At 43.8% G+C, this 23,652-nt stretch overlaps 1 protein-coding gene across 2 annotated transcripts in view; it reads right to left on the reverse strand.

Annotated features, from left to right (window-relative positions):
• FILIP1 (filamin A interacting protein 1) overlaps positions 1–23,652 on the reverse strand; it is a 201,596-nt gene that overhangs the window by 134,783 nt on the left and 43,161 nt on the right. The window lies entirely within an intron of this gene.

Genomic DNA, 23,652 nt, shown 5'->3' on the forward strand with positions numbered 1-23,652 from the left:
AAAACAGCCAATTACCTGTGGGCGCACACTTCTCACAAGATAACCACTCTTTCTCCAATCTCTCAGTCGTAATCCGCAAAGTGAATTTACAAAACACCTTTCATAGACTGCCTTGTCTAGGCTATAATATAAATGTATATCAAAATTATACTTATGTCAAGTACGATAATACATACAGATACAAAAAAGACAAAACTGAACCCAGCTTCACACTAGCTACAAAGAGGAACTAAACGCCACAGGGGTAAACATAATTCAGGAGAATATCCATGCATGCCACATGGTGAAACCCAAAGGCAGCTTTGTTTTGGGGTGAACTCATGACATGAGTTTCATTAGAGACCAGACACTGGCTAGGTAGAGAGGTTCTGCCATATTAGGGGTAGGTTAGATTGTATCAAAAATGGCCACCAATCTAATTAATTTCACCAAGGTGCAGACCTTACAGGAAGACTGACCTAACTAGGAATCTAAGTACAAATTGAACAGAAATTCAGGAAGTTTAGATCAGTCTAAAAATGACTGACCTGATCTAAATTAATTGTATTTCTGAGGTAAGTCTAACTTAGATTGGATCCAGCAAGACTGATTTAACTGAATTTCTGTGCAGTTCCCAGCACAGCACCCACATCTGCGAAAGCCCAGCCACTGGCCCCAGCTCATCCCCGAGACAGGCAATCCACACCCTCCACAAAGTAGCTAGCTCCCTGCCCTGAATCTGCCAACCCCACTTCCCCTCCTCCCCCCCGCAAGCTGCTCCCAGTGCCGGAAGCCAATCAAGGTAAGCTGGGGCGTGGGGAGGTTCATGGGGATGTGGGGGGTGTTAAAAATAGCCCCTGGTACCTGGGGGGGGAGAAAGACCCCCCTCTGCATACTCCAATACCCCCCTGATCCTGCCAAACACTCCCAGCCCCCACCAACACCCCTACAGACCCCATTACCCCCCCAATTCTCCATGCAGACCCCACTAGTCCCCTCTGACCCCATCCTGACTTACCTTAGATCAGGTGGTCATTTTTAACTCAATCTAGCCTCCCCACAACTTTCCTGAATGTCTGTACGTACCCACTATGTAGTTGCTCTGTTCATAGTAACTCCAACAGTGCCTACACCCTTGCTCCATGGGTTAGGAAAAGTTAATGAATCAACCACCCCTACCTCTGCCTCTTCCTGCCAGCCCTCATGCAAGTAGTTCAGCTTAGAATTTCTCTGGCCTTGTGCTTTTGTCCTATTGCCATCAGCAAACATAGAAGTCTGGAGGAGGACTTGCCCGTATTTGTACTATCTGGTGTCTAACGTAGCTGACAGCTGTGTATTATACAGATTAGCTATCTATCCATTTTTAGAGTACTACTTTCTCCCATCAGCTGAATAGGTGACTCATTCCCTAACTCATTCTGGTCATTAGAAAGCATTTTAAAAGAACAGTGATGTTGCAGCAGACACTTGCTATGGTGGAACATAGATCAGTACTGTAGCTAAGGGTGGGGAGGAATGGGATGCAGCCCTGGGTGCTGACTTAGGTGACAGACACAAAAATAACAGTTCCTGCCACTGCCAGTCAGCTTCACCACCAGCAGCTGAGAGTTACAGCTGCCCTGTGTGCTGCTGTTGTGCCCAGGACAAAGAACCTCCCTGATATTCCCTTAGTACAGATTGCTTTAATATTGTCTTTTCTCCATATCTTCCATCTAAATTGAAGGATTTATTCTGATAGCTTTTAATTTGTTTTCCCACTAGTGTAATATATCATAATAGCACATAGATTATATCTATAGTATAGATTCTATACTAGGAGAAATACTTCAGCTCTGTATGTAAGAAAGAGAAAGTAGTCCCTAAATAGTAGATCAGAACAAATTTCTGAAACTTTTATATTCAAATACAATCATGACAAGGATAATGCATTTCAATCGAAAGAAAAATTCACAAAAATGAAGAGCAAATCCAGTTTACACAGTCTACCATTAGAATATAGCATACAGTCTTTTATAATACTTTGATTTCACATAAAACTGGTTTCAGATCCACAAGTTGTTTGGAAGACTCTACTCTGGCCAGATAAGTAGTATAGACTCTTTTCACAGGGATTTTCACCTAGCAGCCTCATCTGACAGGGCATCTTATCTTGAATGCATGGAGGCTGAGGGGTAATAAGGAGAGGATATTAGTTCATCATCCTCTCAAGAAATAAACTTGTATTAGTCAATTTATGTCTGCTTTTGTTAAATTTGTTGGCCTTCCTAGCTTACAAAACCTGGTATGCAGTTACTCTTCTGTGAGGCAGCTCATTAACACTACAGTACATGTAAAGCTACCACAAAATTTGCCTTGAAAAATTCATCCCTGATGATGATATTCACATGCCCAAGATTTTTACTGTGAATCTAATACTTTTCCCACAAGGAATTCTGGGAATTCCTGATGAAATTCTGTCACTGACTTTAGGGAGTTTGGGGTTTTACTTATAAAGTGTGCTATAGACTGAATACCGCTATATTGTACCATTAAGGATCAGGGCTGTACTGGCGATAATACAGACCTTAAATGCACTACCTTTGCAGGGAGTAATGTGTTCTGGCTCATGTGGAGAGCATGAGAATAGCAGAATTATAATCCAGTCTCTTTTTTGCCTCTTGTAAATAGCCTGTGCCACAGTGGACACTAACCCGGCACACCCCTTCTTCTCAGGAAGGTGAACCGTGCTGTAGCTGTGGCTTCTCCCTTTTCAGAGGTAAAGGCTATTAGAGTGCTTTATGTTGTGAGGTACTGACCACCCAGGACTTCAGGTGTTATTCATCTTTGGCTGGCAGCTTCCATGGAAATTGTGGATATACAGCCCCCATCTGTAGACATGATGCTCCCAAAACGACTGAGCATGTATTCTGCCCAAGTGTGGTTCTTCGACTATAATTTTCTTTCGGTTTTTTGCATTGAATATGTTTCTTTAATGTTAATCCATGGAAGAACAGATCATGACCTTTAACCACAGACTTTAGAGCAAGCAATGTCCCCATTAATTTTAGTCCAAAATTGCTAAATGTTTGCTTTACTATCTGGCAGCTGAAACATGCTTGGAAAATTACCAGGCAGGGATTGCAGACTAGCTAGCCTACCAAAGACTTTCTTCACTCCTGAAATGGATAATCCTTGGTATTAGATATGCATTAGTCATTTCTGTATTGCTGACAACATAGAATCAAATTTTGTGTCCTAGAAGGTAAAGCATCCTATGAACCTCTGAACACTACTATATGTCTGTTGAGCATTTTCAAAGATTATAAATCCCACAACAATAGATTTTCTCTTTCCAAGGTGTCAGGAAATTGCTGAAATCAGCAGCTCCTGAAGTAAACACACAAGGCTCTTGGCTCTCCCTTCTAAATTCTTGTTGCCATCCCTATACATACTTATTAAAGCATCCAAGTGACATATCATATCCCTCAATATGGTATGGAAGGCTAATCCTTCACCTCTTGAGGAGCAACATTCAGATTTTTTGCCTACGAATAGCTATGGATGTTAACAATGACAAGAAGACAGAGGAAGTAATGAAACTTTATTGGGGCTGTTATTTTATACTTTCATTTGCAGCTGACAAAATTTTGTATGTGAAAAAAGGGCAGCTGAAAAGTCAATTTCAGTACAACTAAAAATATTTGAATCATCTCAAATTTACAGGTAGTTTCAACCAAAATAAAAGGGAGAACCCTTCAGAACTTTAAAATTAATCATTTCAGTTTTTCATTTTGAAAAAAAAAATTTGTTTTGAAATTGAACTACATTTTCCAACTAGTTGAAAAGTGCAAAACCCAGAGCATTTAGTTTTAGGTTGGATCAGAAATTTTGGTTATTTTACTAAAAAGTATTTTCAGTCACATGGGCTTTTTACTGAAACTATGGCTATGTCCTGTTTGGTTTTATTTGTTATTTTAGTTAATTTATGAGTAAAGGAGAGAGAAACAGGCTTTAGAACCCCCTCACAAATAAAATCAAATCAAGGTAAACATAATAGCAGTATCTACCATATACAGCAGTAACTAGCTAGAGCTACTGTACAGAGGGGGAACTACCAAAAAGATGCCCATCATATGGAAATATTGTCCCAAAAGCACCATCCATGTGAGCAGTTCAGCTTTGAAGTATGACTGGCAAGTCAAATTCAAGCAAGCAGTTGGCCAAAGTGGATAGGAAGTTTCAAATCTTTCAGTTGGCCAAAGTGGATAGGAAGTTTCAAATCTTTCAGAGGAAACCCTGTAGGAGATCTGAGCATTACTAAAGCTGAAATACACACACGCAATTCTATGAATGCTCAGTAAACAATGTTGCTACCAACACACCTTAGACATTCTCCTGCCAGTTCACCCCCTACCCCCTCCCATTGGTAGGTGGTGAGACAGCAGTTCTTCATCTCCTTGCTTCTTTTGGGAAGAGAAATGTTGGTTTTGGTACCATGTGAACAGAGGAGAAATGTCTGCTCAATCACATAGTCTCACCTTACTGAGCTACTGACAACCTGTCCTACACAATCTTACTAGGTGTGGGGGAAAATTAAAGAAGTAATAAGCCAGTCTACACTATATATTATGTTTTCACTAGTTTAAATAAGAAAATTACTTCATGCCGACAAGGTGAAACGAAATAGTGCACAGAGAACCCATCTGAGTGCTGGAGATGACTTCATAGTCTTTAATGGCTTTCAGATATAGAAACCACATTCACTTGTCACTTCTAATGCCTTGGTTTTAACATCCCCAAATAATCTCTTCACTGAAAAAGGACATAATTATTTATGAATTCGCAAACTGATCTGGTTTTGATCAATTTTTGAATATCCGTCCATTCTAATTTAATCAAAGCTTCTTCTGTCTTGTAAGTTCTTAGAGGGGGAACAAAGCTAAATTGAAAACATAACACAGCTACCTTGGATGTTGTGTATATGTGGAGGAAATTCAAATAAATAATCCCATACACAATATCTCATGTTAATGTAACTGAAAACATGCATTTTCTGAATCATCTTCCTTTAATAGCTGTAGCCTCTTGAAATCCTGTTTCAACAGGGATATAAAGGGGATGAACTTAATTCATCTCAGGGCAGTCAGCTAGGCATTGTTCATTTCTGGTACTTCGTTTTTAGTGGAACAGGCAGGCAAATTCTCTTCTTTTCATTATGGCATAGTAAAAAAATACTCAGGTGTTCTAACACAATTAATGTAAATCAAAATATGTGGAAAATATTTAAAAGCCTTTCAAATGGTCAGGAACTGTTAAAAAGTACATACGAATAGAAATATTTTCATTACACTTTAGACAAAATTCATTGCACTGTGCAAATACAAATGCATAAGCATTGTGTTAGTTCATGAAAGCCAGCAAGTGAAAGTGACCATTGTGCTTTACAGACCAGATTTCTACATGATTAGTACCCAGAATCCCCCTTTTTGATGTTCATGGTCAAAAAGAGCTCAAACCCCAACATATAAAGGAGTTCTGAAAAGTCCAGTGCTTAGGTGGTTAGTTCTCTAAACAGCACTTTTTGGAGATCTGATCTTTATTATCCAAGGGCAATTGAACTAGCAAACAATAGAAATGATGAAAGCAATTTTAAAAAGATGTATGTTGCTATTGCTCACCCCTCCTACTCACAAAAAACTACAATTCTTTACAGTAATTCCCTTTAGTTGAAACTTTTAAACAAGAGGTTCCCTGATAATGTTCTCTTCCTAACCCCAGAGCTTTTATTTATCTCTCTTTCTGCTTGCTCCCACAAAAGCAACAGAGATTTTTCAGACCTGCTCAGCTGAGAGCTTAACTACAGTTCTTTATAGTACATGGCAATTAATTGGTCTTCAAGATTCTCTAGAAAAATTAAATTCAGGATAAACCATCCCACCTAACTGTTGTGCACACACATTTAAGAATGCTTCTTCCACACAAATTTAGGCAAGTCAGGATAAAAAAGTGTGTTTAAGAAATAATTCCTTACCTAATTTTATTAATAATACATCATATCATTAAATCTGGAAGACGGTGTCGGGTCTAATACACTTTTAGGTATTTTTATGACTGGAAAAATAAACTACTCAGTCGCATTATTCTTTCTACTCAGTTTCACTTCCTGGTTTTCATGCATCTATAGAACAGTTTTACACATTTATACAGTACAAACAGCATAGATGAGTGTTTAAAGCCAGCCAAACCTCAATAATACTTTTTAAGTTAATGTTTTGTTACTTGTTTAAATCAAAGCTAATTTTAAAAGTCAAAATTCAGTTATATCTTTTTAATGTATCTGTACTACATCACTAGGCATGAAACAAACAGTGAATTTAAGTAAACAAATCAGTAACCTGGCAACTATTTTAGGACTGCTAAAATGACCTGTTATTAAATGGGCATTTTTAGGCAGTATCTATACAGCTGGTAATGTGTTGAGTAACTGTATTTCATTATGACACACTGTTAGTGTTTTTGTCACTGTAATCAGAGGAGAGGTTTACATATAGTACCAGGAGTGTAGTGACAATATTCAGACCCATAGGGCCGCTGTCAAATTTGCAAAAATATGTCTATCCCAGCTGTGCTGCTTATTGATAATAATGATAGTTACTCTTGTGGGGGTAGGGAAGGAGACAGGAGGAAAGAGGGGAGTCAAGAAAAAACTTCCTCAAATTATGGATTTAAAAAGCAGTAGGACAAATTGGTGTGGTTCTGTGGGCTGATTATCAGATTGGCCTTACAGCTGACAGAAACTATTAAGCCCTAGCACAACTGAAGTATCAGATGCTTGTGTATCCTTATACCTGTGATTGATAAGGGCAATTGTGAGTTTTGAAGACAACTATTACTGAATGGGTAATGGGAGTCTAGAACATAAAAACGTTTTAAAAACTTAGTCTCTGCAAGCTCAAGGCAGACAAGGTTCTTGGGGTAAATAGACTAAAGTGGCTACAACCAACACCCCTCTGCAAGATCAAGGAACCCAGCCATTCATGCAGTATGTAATGCAGTCTCAATTATCTCCCTCACTTCATCTTACTAAGCCAGGTAATTCATTGTTCAAGGTGTTTAGGTACACATTTCTGGAGAGGAAATAACAAGAGGTCTGATCTTTTTGTATCATCCTTCTCTATACAGCCATTCAAATACTATGAAAATCCCAGACCTCATTATACATAATTAATGTCTTTGTAAATGAAAACTGTCGGCACGGTATTTGGACCCAGACCCTATACCTTTGTTCCAGGCGAGCACAACCCTCAGACCAACTACAACACCTGCCAGTTGATAATAGGCAAGTTTACAGAATGATAACAAAAAAGCAACAATTCTATATCTACCGATCCTAGTGTTGTCATCAGAATCAAAGTATTATCTGGTCAGGATGCAGGCTTCACTCTGAGGCTCTCTTTCTTAGGTGTCAACAGTCTGGAAGTGGGCTGCCAAGGCCCACAGCCCCGCTCCAGTGGGGTGCATGAGGTGGGTTGCTGGTACGCCTTCAGTTCATGGTGGCTTCAGGGACCTTACTGGGGGGATGGAGATAGGGACCCCTGTCTGGGAGCAAGACAGGGAGGAACAGGGAAGAAGAGAAGGAGGGACAGGTGGGACCCTTTGTTAATCTCAAGTCTCTGCTTTTGTATTCTCCTTCCCCCTTGATGACTCCTGATGACTCTTCCATGCATAGCTATCTCTGGTTGGCTGTCTCTCTGTGGTCACATGTCCACATAGCTTTCCGGGGCTTCTCCTAATTTGTTCTATTCCCCAAAACCAGGACTCAGCCCCCCCACCTCCTGCTGCTCTGGGGCCTGGTAGCTGGTGTCACTTATTCCATGTTATGGAAAATTATGGTACATAGTTCCTCAATTCCCAGGCTACGTATCCTTGTTGTGTCAGACAACCTGTCTGCCTTGAAGGCTGGGATCTTGTGTTATGGTGTGCCCCCCTCAATTCTCAGGCTGTGTCCATTCATTGGCCTTCTTGTGCTAGACAGCCCATCTGTTTTCAGGGCCATGAGAAGCTGTGTGTGTGTCTCCCAAGCTCTTCGGAAGACCATTTAACCCCTGCTGCCCATCTTAACCCCTTATATTGCATATATCTATACCTATAAGCCAATTCCCAAAAAACAGGCCTTTAAATACCATTTCTAAGCCAACAAAAACCATAAAACTAAATATGAATAAAAACACTAGAAACTGCTCACATCCTAAGCAGATAATAAAATGAAGACAAGGCAGGTGGCACCCTAACAACTAACTCGATGAGATTATAATATGGTATATGTATAGCCTCTTCTTTCCTCACATCTGTTGATCAACAGAATAAATATAACCTTTACTGTACTCATTGACCTCTATCTTCCCCTGAGTTTTATTGATATGACACTAGTCTCTAATAAACAAGACAAACTGGAACATGCTGTGACACACAATTCTGAAGTATTTCCAAGCCCTGAAGAAAAATTTCTAAAAGGAAAAAGGTGAAGATCTAAATAACACATTTGTTCAAATAATGTGATAATTTGGGGGATTTATAACACATGACAGAACAAAGAGTCTGTGGTTTTTTAATTTGGTTGAAGAACTCTGTTAACTAGAAACAACACATTAGCAATTTGTATTGAAGTCTACGTTAGAGAAAAATAAAGCTTTGTGTTATAATGTTTAGCAAACTAGTTACTGTATCCAATTTAAACAGAAAAGAAAAACAATTATTTTACCAAAGCCAAGTTAATGGAAATTAGCATTATAAGTGACAATTTAAAGAGGATTATATGATGTATTGTAGGTTTCTACTGGATAAAAATAGAGAAGCCATTAAAAATTGCAGAGAGTACAATTTTCAGTTCCAGGAAGATTATGCTTGTAGTTCTCAGCTGTACTGCAACTACTTTCTCCCCATTTACACAGCTCTTCTGCTGCCATAATTAATGTTGCCAACCCCAAGCTTTCAAAAATGTGTCAGGCACCAAAACCCCATCCATGTCCATGAGATTGACTTTAACCTCATGAGATTTTACAAAATAAGATAAGGGCTCTTTTTATCTGTCTTCGGTTTCTGAGCTTTTAGAGTGCACATTTTCAATGTGTTCTCTACAGTCATACCTTGGGACCCTGGTTGAGAATCACTGATCTAGGTCCTGCATGAGGGGGTAGAAAGCACAGGGTAGGTAAGCCCTTCCTTTGTACCTTTGCTCTACTACTCTGAGAAGTTGCTGGGAAAATTCTTACCTCCTAAAAAAAAAAAAATTAAATTCATCGTTTCATAGTTGGTAGGGTTGGAAGGGACCTGAGCAGATCATCAGGTCTGACCCGTGCCATGTGCAGGGAAGAATGCTGGGGTCAAACGATTATCTAGTGCTAAGTGATTATCTAGCCTCCTTTTGAAGACCCCCCAGGGTAGGAGCGAGCACCACTTCCCTTGGAAGTTGGTTCCAGATCCTAGCCACCCTGACTGTGAAGTAGCACCTCCTGATGTCTAGCCTGAATCTACTCTTCGTCAACTTATGGCCATTATGCCTTGTTACTCTCAGTAGTGCTCAGGAGAACAGGGACTCTCCCATTGCCTCCCGATCTCCCTTGGCCAGTTTATAGATGGCCACCAGATCCCCTCTCAGCCTTCTCTTGTGGAGGCTGAACAGGTTCAGGTCTCGTAGCCTGTCCTTGTAGGGCCTGCCCTGCTGACCCCTGATCATGTGAGTGGCCTTTCTCTGGACCCTCTCCATGTGGTCCACATCCCTCCTGAAATGTGGCGGCCAGAACTGGACACAGTACTCCAACTGCGGTCTGACCAGTGTTGCATAGAGGAGGAGGATCACCTCCTTGGACCTGCTCGTGATGCATCTGTGGAAGCATGACATGGTGCAATTAGCCTTCCTGACTGCATCCCTACATTGGCGGCCCATGTTCATCTTTTCTGCCTCTGTGCAGATGAGAAGGGAGTTCCCCAACCTTTAAGTATACTGCTGGTTCTTCCTCCCTAGGTGCAATACCCTGCACTTGTCAGTATTGAATCCCATCTTATTCTCATCCACCCACCCCTGTAACCTGTCCATGTCCAATTGCAACCTGTTCCTCCCTTCTAGTCTGCCCACTTCTCCCCACATCTTAGTGTCATCTGTGAATTTGAACAAGGTGCTTTTCACCCCCTCGTCCAAGTCGCTGATGAAGATGTTGAACAAAGTGGGCCCGAGGACTGAGCCCTGCGGAACTCCACTGCCCACTTCCCTCCAGATCGAAAATGACCCATCCACCACCACTCTCTGGGTGCAGCCCTCCAGCCAGTTAGTGACCCATCTGACTGTGTAGGCACTGACACCACAATCTCCTAATTTTTTAACACAAATTTTTTTAATGGTAATTTATGAAAATTAATAAAAGTGATTCAATAATATCAAACTGTATTAGCATGCCTTCTCAGCTACAGAAGAGGTTGGGATGTTTGAGATCTGGAAAAAAACTCTCATGACACTATTAAAGTTACAGTACTGCATAAAAAGCTGAATGGCAAAATCTAGTATTTCTTTGGCCTCCTGTGCATGAATAACTATACAGAGCTTTCTGCTGTGTTGTAATTATCTACAGTATTCAGTTCCCTCTGAACCTGTTGATGATGCAGTATCTTCCCTCTGACCACCTCACAAACTCAAATATTAGAGAGGTGAAATGAAGACCTTACATATTTTGTTGGGATCCATATAATTTAGAAGAGATAGACTTACAGTTCTAGTTTCCCCAGATTGTTTAGGCATCTTACATTAAGGAGTGAGTAGATAAAAATGCATAAAGTGGTCCTGGGATCAAAGACCATAACCCTAATATCCATTAGAACCTTGCCTGGAACCCTTGTAGTCACATCAGATTAAGTCACCATTTAAGGAATAACCCTACGCAGCTACAGGAAAAACAGCTATAAGCAACTACTTGTAGCAATCATGACAATATATAACATTTTCGTGTTATTTCTAACTGAATTGTTCATGATTCTTTGTAATACAGCACATGCACAAGAAAACAGTAGAAAACCAGCCTAACATTTGAGGAAGATATATTCTGTCACCACTCTGAATTGAAAGTGCAGAATTAACTACATTCCAAGAGGAAAAGGATTAAAGAAATAGTAAGGATTCTGATTCAATCTCTACTCATACTAGTTTAATTCCACTGAGTTAGTGGCTTTCCTCCTTTATAGCTGAAAGCAAAAATGTGGCTTTAAGAGCCCAGAACATTTTATTGATCAAAAAAAGAAACAAATGATCTTGCTGGAACATCCCTACAGGAAACTTAAATTCTGAACAACTAGTTCCATAGTGCCATTGTGCAATCTCCCTTGTTTGTTTGGCTTTTTTTTTTTAGTAGAAAGTGTTTCCCACCAGCACTGTATTTCAGGGTATCATACCCAAGAGTTTTCAATCAGACATTACAACTTTACAGAGCTTCATGTTAATTTGTACAAGATTTATGTAGGGAAATCATTGCTTAGCTTGATAAAAAGTTTGTCCTTTTGAGGATACATGTGGAGATAGCTCCTGCAGCCATCAGTCAGTGGATTTCTTTTAATTAATTCCAATGGATCAAGCTTATTATCTTAAATTAATTTAAATATGCAGCCAGAGCTGATAAAAGATGGTGAGCATTCATTCTGATAATGAACAGTTTAATGTTCAATGCAGGTAATGAACGCTAGGAAACAAAGGAGAACACTTTTTTTTTTTGTTTAGGACATATTAATACTAAACTTACCCAAAGGGTGTATCAGGACATAATGGGCCAAATTATGATCTCATTTATGCTGACACGTATTCAGAGTAACTCCACTGAGTTTAAACATGCTTCTCACCAGCATAAATGAGATCAAGATTTGGCCTGCTACATTGAAAAGCAACATTGTCCACAATTTTCTAAAACCTTGCTCAAATAAGGTTAAAACCAGTGCTGTACTCTATGGCAGTAGGTCTCAACCATTTTTGTACCAGGACCCATTTGTAAACATTGATGGTCAGTCCTGACCCAGTGCCCCTTACTTCCAGTCCACTGCCCCCAGCCCCCCAGTGTGTGGGGAAAGAGGTGGGTATGTGAGGCAGGATAGGGTGTGTGGGGCATGGGGGCCACCAAGCAGTCCCCTACAGGCTGGAACGCTAATAGCCTGCAAGGGAAAAGCCATGGTTTCCCACATTTTTCTCCTTAGAAGGAGAATCCTTTTAAAGTTTGTTGATCCTTTTAAAGTTTGTTTGAGACCCTTTCATATATTCTTGTGACCCATGGGTTGAGAAATGCTGCTCTATGCTATAATCTTCAGATCTTCCCTTTGTTACAGGTGTGAATGTGCCTCATTCCCTGCTCTACCCTAGCTGGCCCTTCTCCCCAGTTATCCATGCTTATCTCATCTGTCACATCTTGGGTGCTTGTACCATTTCAAATTTTCTGCCCCCCGGCGAGAGGCTTGATCCTTTTTTTCTTTCTTTCTTGGAGCTGGACAGAGCCTGTCCATGGTCAGGGAATAAGCTGCCAGTGGGCTGAGTGGCCCCTGAGCTGTGTGTGGCCCATGTTCTTCTCTCCACGGCAGTGGCATCCACCAGGCTGCCTGGGCAGGCTGCTTGTGGACTGGGTGCTGCCCCATCTGAGAGGCAGACTAATTAAATTAATGAGCTCTGAATTAAACATCTCAGTGTCTACACATGCCGGGTAATTAGGCTGCAGTAAACTAATAAACTCTGCAGTAGGATAGTAGTTGTAAATACAAGTACTGCTTGTACTTTTTATTCTGCAGAGCTTTTTATTCTGCAGCACTGCATCTGTATATCCTGGAGGGGAAGGCTGGGGCAGGAGGATGCTTCAGTGTGGGGGCTTCCGTGCCACGTAGCCACGCACTGAAGTACTCTCATGCCCCAACCAGACCCTCCACAGGACACTGAGTTAGACAGGAACAAGACACTCTGGAGTTTAGTTTCTCATTACCTGCACTTGTAGACATGCCCACTGAGACTAAAGAAAGATAAAGTTAGGATGAATAACCTTAAAAAAAGTGGAAGGAGAGAAAAAAATCAACACTGTATCTCAATGGCTGCTTCGTTCTTAACTGAAAATTCTAACTTGAAACATATAATATACAATTTTTGAGATTCTACCTTCTACATCTCTTTTATTATGCCATTTTGTAAGGCACTAGTGTTCCACTTCTAGGATACTGTGTAAATTCTAGTCACCATTCTCAAGAAAAATTAATTCAAGCTGGAAGAGGTATAGTGAAGAGCTACTGAAATGATAAGGGAAACAGAGCCTATTGTGGGGGAGGGGGCTTGGGAACCTCTCTGGGGTGGGAGGGGATGGCCAGGGGAGACCCTCTGGCCCTGTTGGCTGCCTGCCAGAGTCCCTGCAGTGGAGGTTGCAGGCTTCTCTACCCCCAGCGGAGGTTAGTTAAACTCTGCCTCTGGGGTGGGGGCTGCAGGGACATGTATCTACTTGGGGGCTTGGCTGGGATCTGCCCCCATAGTGGGGGCTGCAGGAAGATCTGTGAGGGCATCTCCCCCAGAGATGAGGGAGACAGTATGCTGCTGGGAAGAGATGGCCTTCACCTCACTCCACTGGGGAGGAGGCTTTTCTCAGCCAGACTTGCTGACCTGCTCAACCAGACTTTAAACTGAGCCCACCAGGGGATGCGGGGAGTACCACCACTGCAAGCCCACTAGGCAGTGTTTGTAAACCCAGCATGCTAAGCCACTCAAGGGAACCCACCCCTACCCCAGCCCCAGAGTGATTTGTAGGGAAGGCAAGGGCCCCCAATGGGACAATTATGTGCCTGTACACCAATGCCAGGAGCCTGGGGAACAAACAGGAGGAACTGGTCCTCCTGCTAAACCAAAAGGATTATGAACTGTTAGGGATAACGGAGACATGGTGGGATTCCACCTACGACTGGGCCACAGGTATAGATGGCTATACCTTGTACAGGAGAGATCGTGTGGACAAAAGGGGCAGGGGGCAATTAGCTCTATGTCAAGGAAAGCTATACATCCCTTCAAGCTGACATTGGCACCCAGGGGGAATGACTGGTGACTCTCTGGGTCAAAATCCATGGCAAACAAGGCACAGGGGACACTATGGTGGGGGTCTACTACAGATCCCCTACCCAGGCTCAAGAGCTTGATCAGGAATTCACCAGGAAACTAGCTGAGGCTACATGATCCTGGTGCATGGTTGTCATGGGAGATTTCAACTACCCTGACATCTCGTGGGAAGAGCACTTGACTACATCCGAATGGTCGCAAAGCTTCCTCGTGTGTGGATGAGCTCTATCTGACTCAAGAAGCCTATGGACTGACGAGAGACAAAGCACCGCTCGACCTGGTACTGGCAGTGGGGGATGGCTTAATCAGCAACCTAATGATCAAAGAGAAGCTGGGACACAGCAACCATGAGCTGATCACCTTCACCATCCACCGTAAAGCTGGCAAGTCAGTCAGCAAAGCTGAAGTCCTTGACTTCAGGAAAGCTGACTTTGACAAGCTCAGGAGACTTGTTGGCGAGGCCCTAAGCGACCATGACCCAAAGGGGAGGGGAGTTCAGGAAGAGTGGTTTCTCCTCAAGGGAGCGATCCTGAAAGCCATGTCGATCCCATCTTGGAGGAAAAGTAGCAAAAGGGCACAGCAGCCCCCATGGCTCTACAGGGAACTAACAGACCACCTGCAACTAAAAAGTTAGGCCTATAAAGGATGGAAGGCTGGATCCACTCCAAAGGAGGAGTACTCTGCACTGGTCCAGACCTGTAGGGAATGAACCAGGAAAATCAAGGCTGCAACTGAACTCCAACTGGCTACACATATCAAGCACGATAAAAGTCCTTTTTTAGATATGTGGCGAGCTGGAGGAAAAGCAAGGGTAACAATGGACCCCTGCTAAACCATATGGGTCAACTGACAACCGATGCCCAGGAAAAAGTGAACCTGCATTTTGCATTGGTTTTTCACCAACCCCAAGGGATGCCCTGCTCAATATGGTATGGGATGGCCAGGGCGAGGGAGAGCTGTTACCCTTCATCAATGTTGACCATATGAAGGAACACCTTGAGAGGCTGGACACCTTCAAGTCAGCTGGCCCAGACAGCTTACCCCCCAGGGTACTTAAGGATCTGAAAAGCATCATAGCTTGGCCACTGGCACGGATCTTCAAGAACTTGTAGTGCTCAGGCGAAGTGCCCAAGCATTGAAAGAAGGCCAATATGGTGCCTATCTTCAAAAAAGGGAGGAAAGATCTGGGGAACTAAAAGGCCCATAAGCCTGACCTCCATACCTGGGAAGATCTTGGAGAAAATCATCAGTGAAACCGTTCTTGACAAACTGGCTGGAGGCAACTTCTTGAGGGATAGTCAGCATGGGTTTGTTGCGGGTAGGTCTTGCCTAACCAAACACATCTCCTTCTATGACCAGGTGACATATCACCCAGACGAGGGAGAAGAGATTGATGTCATATATCTTGACTTTAAAAAAACTTTCAATATGGTATCCCACGATCTCCTCAAGGAAAAATCATAGCTGGCAAAGTGAGCAAAACTCTGGCTTGCATCCATAGATGCTTCTCTAGCAAATCCCAGGATGTCATCTCCTGCTGTCAGCCTTGGTGAGGCTGCAGCTGGAGTACTGTATCCAGTTCTGGGCTCCACAATTTAAAAAGGATGTGGAGAAACTTGAGAGAGTCCAGAGGAGAGCCATGCACATGATAACAGGGCAGGAAAACAGGCCTTATGATGAGAGGCTGAGAACTCCGGGACTCTTCAGCCTGGAAAAGCACAGGCTCAGGGGGGACCTGGTGGCTGCCTATAATTATATAAGGGGTGTATATCAGGATCTGAGGGAACACTTGTTCACCATAGCACCCATGGGATGACAAGGTCAAATGGTCATAAACTTCTCCAAAACCGTTTCCGGCTGGACATAAGGAAGAACTTCTTTACAGTCCAAGCCCCCAAGACCTGGAACAGACTGCTGCCAGAGTCTGTTGACTCCTTTAAGAGTCAATTGGATGTTTATCTTGCTGGGATCCTGTGACCTCAGCTGACTTCCTGCCCCCGGGGCAGGGGGCTGGACTCCATCTTCCAAGGTCCCTTCCAGCCCTAATGTCTATATGGGAGGAGACTGAGGCAATGTTTTTACTGCCTCCCTGCCAAGTTTGGAACTGATGTGAAGAAACAAGCACCAATTAATTACCCCTTCGTACACACCCAGTCTGGCAGTGTAGAAGGCTTACTAGGGTCCTGAGCATATGCAGAACAAGTAAGAGAGCAGGGTGCATTTCTCAGTGGCAGTCCAAGGTTCAGCAGGGAAGCAGAATAGACATGGCTTGAAGACAGATTGGTTTGTATAGTGTAGCAAGATGAGGGGTGAAAGAGAATGTGATTGGTGTCTATAAAGTAAACATGGGGTAAGGAGAGAAAGAAGAGTTATTTAAGGTAACAGGCACTGTTGGCACAAAATTAAAGGGCATAGATCTGTCAAGAATAAAGTTAGGTTGGAAATTAGAAGATTCACAACCTTTGAAGAAAAGAGGTTCCTTCTACAAGAGTAACTACTAATTTTAAGATACGGTACTATAAGTTTATGAAAGCGATGGTGCCTATGATAGTAGGGGACTAGACTCAATTGCCATGGCTTCCCAGAGCTACAGCAATTGTGTAGAAATGTGGATTCTGTAAATTTCACCTATGCAAATGTCAATGCAAGCTTTACCAACTTGCTTTGTTTAAATCTGTTACCTTAAAAAACAGTTCAGTTTAGCATAGGCACATGTGTGGTACACTGGTAGTTTAAATCATTTCATTTCCCACACACTCAAAAAAAATCAATTCTACTCTAACATTGTGCAAAGTAAAAATGTCTTCAGTGTAGCTATCCTGGAATGACATTCCTAACATTATTGACAATTATTTCCATTTGTTCTCTAGCATTGATTTGAGGGTTGTGATATATATATATATCAAGGGCTACTTTGGCCATCATTTTAAAACCTTTATAGCGGAAGTTCAACTATTTTTTTCTGGTATTCTGCTCTGAGCTATAAAGTAATTAAGGACAAATACATTTGTGTATTTATGCATTTCATCTTGGAGGGTATCCAAAAGATTATAGCCAAAGGAGCTGAACAAAATGCTTGCTGCTAGTTTATTTTGGTTATAACATAACTGTTGTATGTGCAAGGTTAGGTTTTTTGTTAGAAACAAAGCTGGCCTGAAAAAACTGATGCTGAAGGAAAATTTTCGAGCTTCAGATTTTCTGTCTTCAGAGATTCCTTTCATTGCGATTCACAGCAACAACAATAACAAAAACCTATACATTTATCAAAAACCAAGAGAATGTTGGTAAAAAATATCTTTGGTTTAAGTCACCTCCCAGTAAATTTCTTTAGTTAAAATAGTTTGGTTCTGGTTCAGATAAAAATATATCTGGTATTTCTGGTAAAATAGTCAGTTATTGGTTTTTAAAATCTTTTTATAGAAAATTAAATTTAAAAAATGTTTTGGTTTTTTTTACAACCAATACAATGGAAAGTCTTTGTTTACGGTTTTTTATTTGGAAAAAACAAAAGATTAAAGACAACATAAAAAATATTTAATAGCCTGAAAAAAATAACTGGAATTTTGACAAGGGCTACCAACACGCCAGTATGATCCAAAAGAACAGGGTGAGAGTTCCTGTTAATTTTATATTACAACAAGAGCATTGACATACTGATGGTGAATTATCTCATAACAAAAAATTACTAAAATAATTTCCTAATATATCTTAATCATGTTCATGTTTGGTCTGAATATAAAATGGCTGGTGGTCCATTTTATTATTATTACTTAAGTTCCTTGGCCAGTGAAATTTAAATGCTTGCATTAGTTTTGATAGAAACTGTTAATAAAGTTATTCAGTTTCAGATGCATTTTCAGTGGGGGTTGACCAAGGTATCAAAATGAAGAGGCAGCAGTCCAAATTCCATACATTTGTGGCTTAAAAACCATCCATCTTTAATGAATTATAACCACAGATAACCATCATGGTAACTAAATATTTGAAGGGAAAATAGCTTCATATTATCTTCTTCGAAAGAGCAAACATATTATTGATTAATTTTTCTTTGGCAGAACTAATATAGCAGTACTCATATTCAAATGTCTTGTTCCAGGAGAGAAGAAATATTTCAAGTTTCTCTTGTAGCAGGGTTGGAGTACTATTGTAGCTGTGATGGTCCAGGAAATGTAGAAGGGGCAAGGATTTTCTTGTGATATCTTTTATTGGACTAACTATAGAGTTGGAAGAGATCTTGGACAAACTTGAGAGACCTAAAGAAGGGCACTCTGTACCCAAAAGCTTGTCCAAGATCTTTCCCAACAATGAAAGATACCACAAAAAACCCTTGAATTTCATAGGCTTCCTCTGTATATTTCAGTACCTTGATTGGAGTAAAGTACTATAAATCAAATGCATGAGCATATTAACAGTTTACTAAAGGAATATTTGGGGAGGAGCAGAGGAGCAGAGGAGGCAGGGAGAGGCAGTATTCGCCCTTCTACCCCTGTTGCCCCCAGGACACCCCAGCAGGATTTACCCACACTGACCATTGTCGCTGACTGCTTCCTGCAGGGAGCAAATTGGCAGGATAAGTTCCCTCCTGCCCCCTCTGCCAGACACTAGAAGGAGGGCTGAATAACACCCCACCTCCCTGCTCGCTCATCTAAAGGGCCCTGCCAGCTGGCATCTGGCCAGCCCCTAACCTGGCTGTTGGAGCAGTAAGGGAGAAGGGCCTTGACGGGGCAGCACCCCGTCCTGGCTTCTGGGAAGTGCAACCTCTTCCAGGGGGGCAGGCTGTGAGCGGGGGACAGAGACAGAACTATAATGGACTGTGGTGAGCCATGGCTCTGGGGCGCAAAGGGGGCCATACCCTTCCAAATCCTCCTAGCGCTGCTGCTGCTCCCCTTGTGCAGTCTGTAGAAGTTCTGACCACCCCACAGTGTAGCCTGCCTGCTGTGCAGCGCCCGCCTGCCTGCTGAGAAGGTGCTCACACTCAGGGACACCATGACAGGGGCTGCAGAACCCATCATGGTCAGACCCGTTGGCATAGTCCCCTTAGGTGAGGGTGCAGAGATGGGGGTTATTTCCCTCTTCCCTCCAGCATCTGGCAGAGGGGGCAGGAGGGAACTTATCTTGCCACTCGCTCCCTGCAGGGAGCAGGCAGTGGTGGCAGCAGTCATGGCAGGCAGAACCTGCTGTGGTCCCCAGGGGCAGAGAGGGGAATAACACCCCCTCCCTGCCCCCCACCCAAGGAGCCCTGCTGGCTGGCCTCTGGCTCTGCCTCCACCTTGGAACAGTGAGGGGGGAGTGACCCTGATGCGGGCTGCACCCCCTGTCACGGTGTCCCAGAGTACGAGTCTCTTCCTGGTGGGAGGCCGTACTGGGGGCGGCAGGGCAAGGAAAGCTGTTATGCACAAGCAGCAGTGGCATCACTAGGGGTGTCTGGGGGGCTATGGCCCCCTCTGAGCCCCAGTACTACCACCTGCCCTGCACAGTCCACAGCAGCTCTGACCCCCACTTGTGGCCCTCCTGCCAGAAAGAAGCTTGCATTCCCTGAACAGCAGGACAGGGGGTGCTGCCCCATCAGGGCCCTGTCCCTTGGTTGCTCCAGCAGCACGGTCAGGAACCCAGCCACAGGTAAGCTGGCAAGACCTCTTAGATGAGAGGGTAGAGAGGGGGATTATTTCTCCCCACCCTCCGGCATCTGGTGGAGGGGGCAGGGAGGGGGTTATCCCACTGCTTGCCCTGCAGAGGGAGTGAGCAGTGGCAGTGGTTAGGGTAGGCAGACCCCAGCTGCGATCCCCCAGGGGCGGTTGAGGTAGAGGGGAGAATAACACCCTTCCCTGCCCCCTCTGCCTCAGGTAGCTATGTTGGTCAGCATCTGGCTGTGCCCTTTGCCCTGCTGCTGCAGCAGTGAGGGGGGAGCGTCAGGTGGACCCCAGCTTGGGTCCATGCTGGTGAGACAGGGAGGGGGGAATTAAACCCCTGGCCAGTTCACTCCAGGCTACTGCCAGGGCTGTCCACATCCCCGCTGCTGGAGCAGCCAGTGGAGACATGCCGGTCCACTCCAGTGGGACTGTGGGTGAGGAAATAAACCTCTTCCTGCCTCCTTCTGGCTGGGGAGCAGAGGGGCAGGGGCAGGGGCCACCCTGCTCTGCTGGAGTAGAGAACCCAGCCCAGAGATCATGCCAGGATGCTGGGGGACTCTGGCTTAATTTAAATCAAGAAGGGATCTGGGACAGAAGTTGCATAAACCAGTTTGAGCCAAATAAGTTAAGTCTGCTACTACGTTCAACCAGGTTTATCTTAAACTGGTTTCAGTCATTTTGGAACTGCTTTATGTGCACTGAACTGATGTTCTGTTACAGGTTTAAACCAGTTTCTGATCACTTTTAAACTGGTTTGTGTGTAACTTCTGACCCTAGCCCATGGGTCCTGGAACAAATTGTAGGACCTTTTTGGGAGCCCTGCAGGCAGGAGCTGGAGTGAAAAGCTGTATCTTCTGGCCCAGGGGACTGGAAATTTGATATCAGGAGAAATAGCGGATGCTATGGCACTGGAAGCCACAATTATTAATGGTGCTGCTGCCAAATTCCACCCCTTCCACCCCCAGACTAGATGACATGGCTTCATGCACTGAATCCAGCCTGTGGACCAGCCCCATGCTACTTATCTGGCTTGAGAAGCCAGATGAGCTGGACACCACTGGGATAAAGGATTTGTTACACCAGATAGAAGTAATAGTCAAGCTGCTGCAGTACTGTGTCTCTAAGATGCTTTAGAGCAGCATTTCTCAACCTGTGAGTTGCAACCCAAAAGTGGATCACAAGAATATTTCAAAGGTTCACAAGCAAATGCCAGAAAAACGTGCAGAAGCGCATTTCCCCTTGCAGGCTGACAGCGTTCCAGCCTTCAGCGGGCTGCTTGGGGCATGGCCAGCACGCAGCCAGACAGGGTCATGGGAGCAGCCTCAGCAGCCAGATGCAGGCAAATGTATGTAGAAAGGGGGACTGTCAGGGGAGGGGTGGTGTGTGTGAGTGTGCTTGGAGGGGATGGGAATGGCGGGGGAGGGGGCAGGTGCCTGCTGACACTGGGAGAAGGTGGCTGGGCACCAAGGCTGCAGCAGGGCAAGGGAAAGGCACTTGTGCCTTCAGCAACGGAAGGGGCTGCTGGGGGACAGCTGCGGGGTTGGGATGGCAACACCAGGCCCTGTGCTTGTGGAGGCAGGGAAGCCAAGAGATGCTGGTCAGGGGGATGGGAGGGACCGTGACTAGGCTGCCTGGTGTGGCGCAGGAGCCCCAGCCCAAGGTGGGTGTGCCACAGGTCTCCTCTCCTTCTCCCTCCAGTCCGTGCCAGTCTAAACATGCTCCACTGCCACCTGCATGAGCTAGAGCTGCTGCAACCACAATACTCCAGGTGGAGCAGGACAGAGGCAGCTGGGGGCCCCCTTTGGCAGAACTGGGGGGTGGTGAACAGGGGGCTGTAGGTTGGGGGTGAGAGGCCCCAGCATGGTGCAGGGGGGCAAGAGACTATGGGTTGGACACCCGCAAGGCTGGCAGGGGAGGTGTGGGTTAAGACAAGCTATTGATCTTGGCAAATGGGTCCCAGTATGAAAAAGGTTGATAACCACTGCTTTAAAGCAAAGAAGCCTATGGTATGGAGAAATCTAAGCAGCGGAAAGGACTCTTCTTGCCATTCACTAGCTAATGTTTAACCTGTGCCCTTAGACATATAGGTTTATATTCCTTCTAAAAGGATTTTTTCCAAACTGTGTAGTTGTTGTTTATTATTCATATAAATCATCCTTTTAAAATCCTATTGAGCTCCTAGCTTTTAATATTGTAGCAGATTTACACAAGTTGATTTATGTATTTTATTAAAAAAAGTATTTCCTCTTATGTTTCAGTCTATTACCTTTCATTTTTTATTGGAGGCCCATTGTGCTATATGTTCTACAAGCAAGAATAAATGGAATCACAGAATCATAGGGCTGGAAATACTGTCAAGGGTCATCTAGCCCAACTCTGTTCCCAGATGCAGGATTTGTGATTCCAAAGCACCCCAGACAGATGTCTGTCCAGTCACTTCCTGAAGATCTCCAGTAAAGGAGTTTCCTCAATTTCCCCCTCCCCCACAAATTGTTCTTACCATTAGGAAATATCTGGTCTATCATTTCTATTCTACTCGTTATTTTATACACTTACATCATGTTCTTCTTTATTCCTTTCTTATTTAAACTAAAGACTGAGAGCTTATCACTTTCATGCCCTTAAATAGTTCACCACAAAGTTTGGATCCTTTTATATCTATTAAGTATTTTTAAAGATGCTGACCAGAACTAAATATGGCTAGATGAAAGCATACTACCAATTTCTATAACAACCTTGTAAATAATGTGCATCAGTGTGCTCAATATTCTGGCCCTGCAGGCTGGCTGCATGGTGGGGTTGGTGAGTGGGGTTAGTCCATGAAAGCAATCTGGCACACCAGATCTAGTAGGACAACCTCCTGAACATGAATGACAGAAGCCACCGATGGTGGCAGCCCTGTTGGGGGGGCGCCAGCTCTACTGACAGTATCAGTGTCGACCATTGGAGGGGCACGTGCATCCCCTACCAGCCACCTATGCCCCTGTACCTGCTTTCCCCCACATGCTGAATCTAGCTGCAGAGCAACCCTATGGTCTGAATCTAGTCCCGCACGCTAGATTCAACTGCAGTGACCCTTGCACACCAGCCTGGCCCCACATACTAGATCCAACCATGGAGCAACTCCATGTGCCAGATGTGACAGCAGAGCAAACAGTGACCCAGTTAATGTTGCCAGTGCTGCCCCATCAACAAATTTCTAGACCCATGGGGAGCCCATGGCCCTGTGGGCTGGACTTAGCCTGCAGACTGGAGGTTCAGTACTACTGATGTATTTACACCCTAGCATTCTGTTTGCCTCTTAAACTGCCACTGCATATTGAGCACAGAATTTCCTTGAGCTTTCCACAGTAGTGCCCAGATACCTCTCATAAACAAATGGGTACAAACTGACCATGAAATTAGGAAAAGATTTCTACCAATCTCAGGAATGGGGATCCATAGCAGATTTCCAAGTGGAAGCAAAGAACCTAAGTTTAAGAGGGAGCTAGAAAAAGAATATATGATGGAGTTGTTTGTGACAGCAGACTGAGGACCAGACTGTTAACCAGGAAGTCCCTATTTCCCAGTCCTGTGTCCTACATTCTTTCCTATGTAGTTTTACTTCATTCATACCCAATATTTTCTTTTCGTTCACACTCCCTTGTAATTGGTAACATTTTCATTTACCATCACACTGTCCACTCTGTACATATCTGACCTAAAAAATTTTGTCTTCCACAGCCAGACCCCCCAACCAAGGGGAGGAGCTGGACTGGGAATTATCAGGCCAACTTGCAGAGGCACTTAGGGCAAGGGATGTAGTTGTCATGGGTAATTTTAATTACCCAGACATCTGCTGGGAGGAACAGTCAGCCAAGATGGACCATTGCAGGAGGTTCCTGGCTGAGATACAGGACCTCCACTTAATCCAGGAGGTGCACAGTCCCACCAGAGGAAATGCCCTGTTGGACCTGG

This window comes from Crocodylus porosus, unplaced genomic scaffold (assembly GCF_001723895.1).
Source record: "Crocodylus porosus isolate Cpor-Errol unplaced genomic scaffold, CroPor_comp1, whole genome shotgun sequence".
In the NCBI taxonomy this organism is placed as follows: Eukaryota; Metazoa; Chordata; order Crocodylia; family Crocodylidae; genus Crocodylus; species Crocodylus porosus.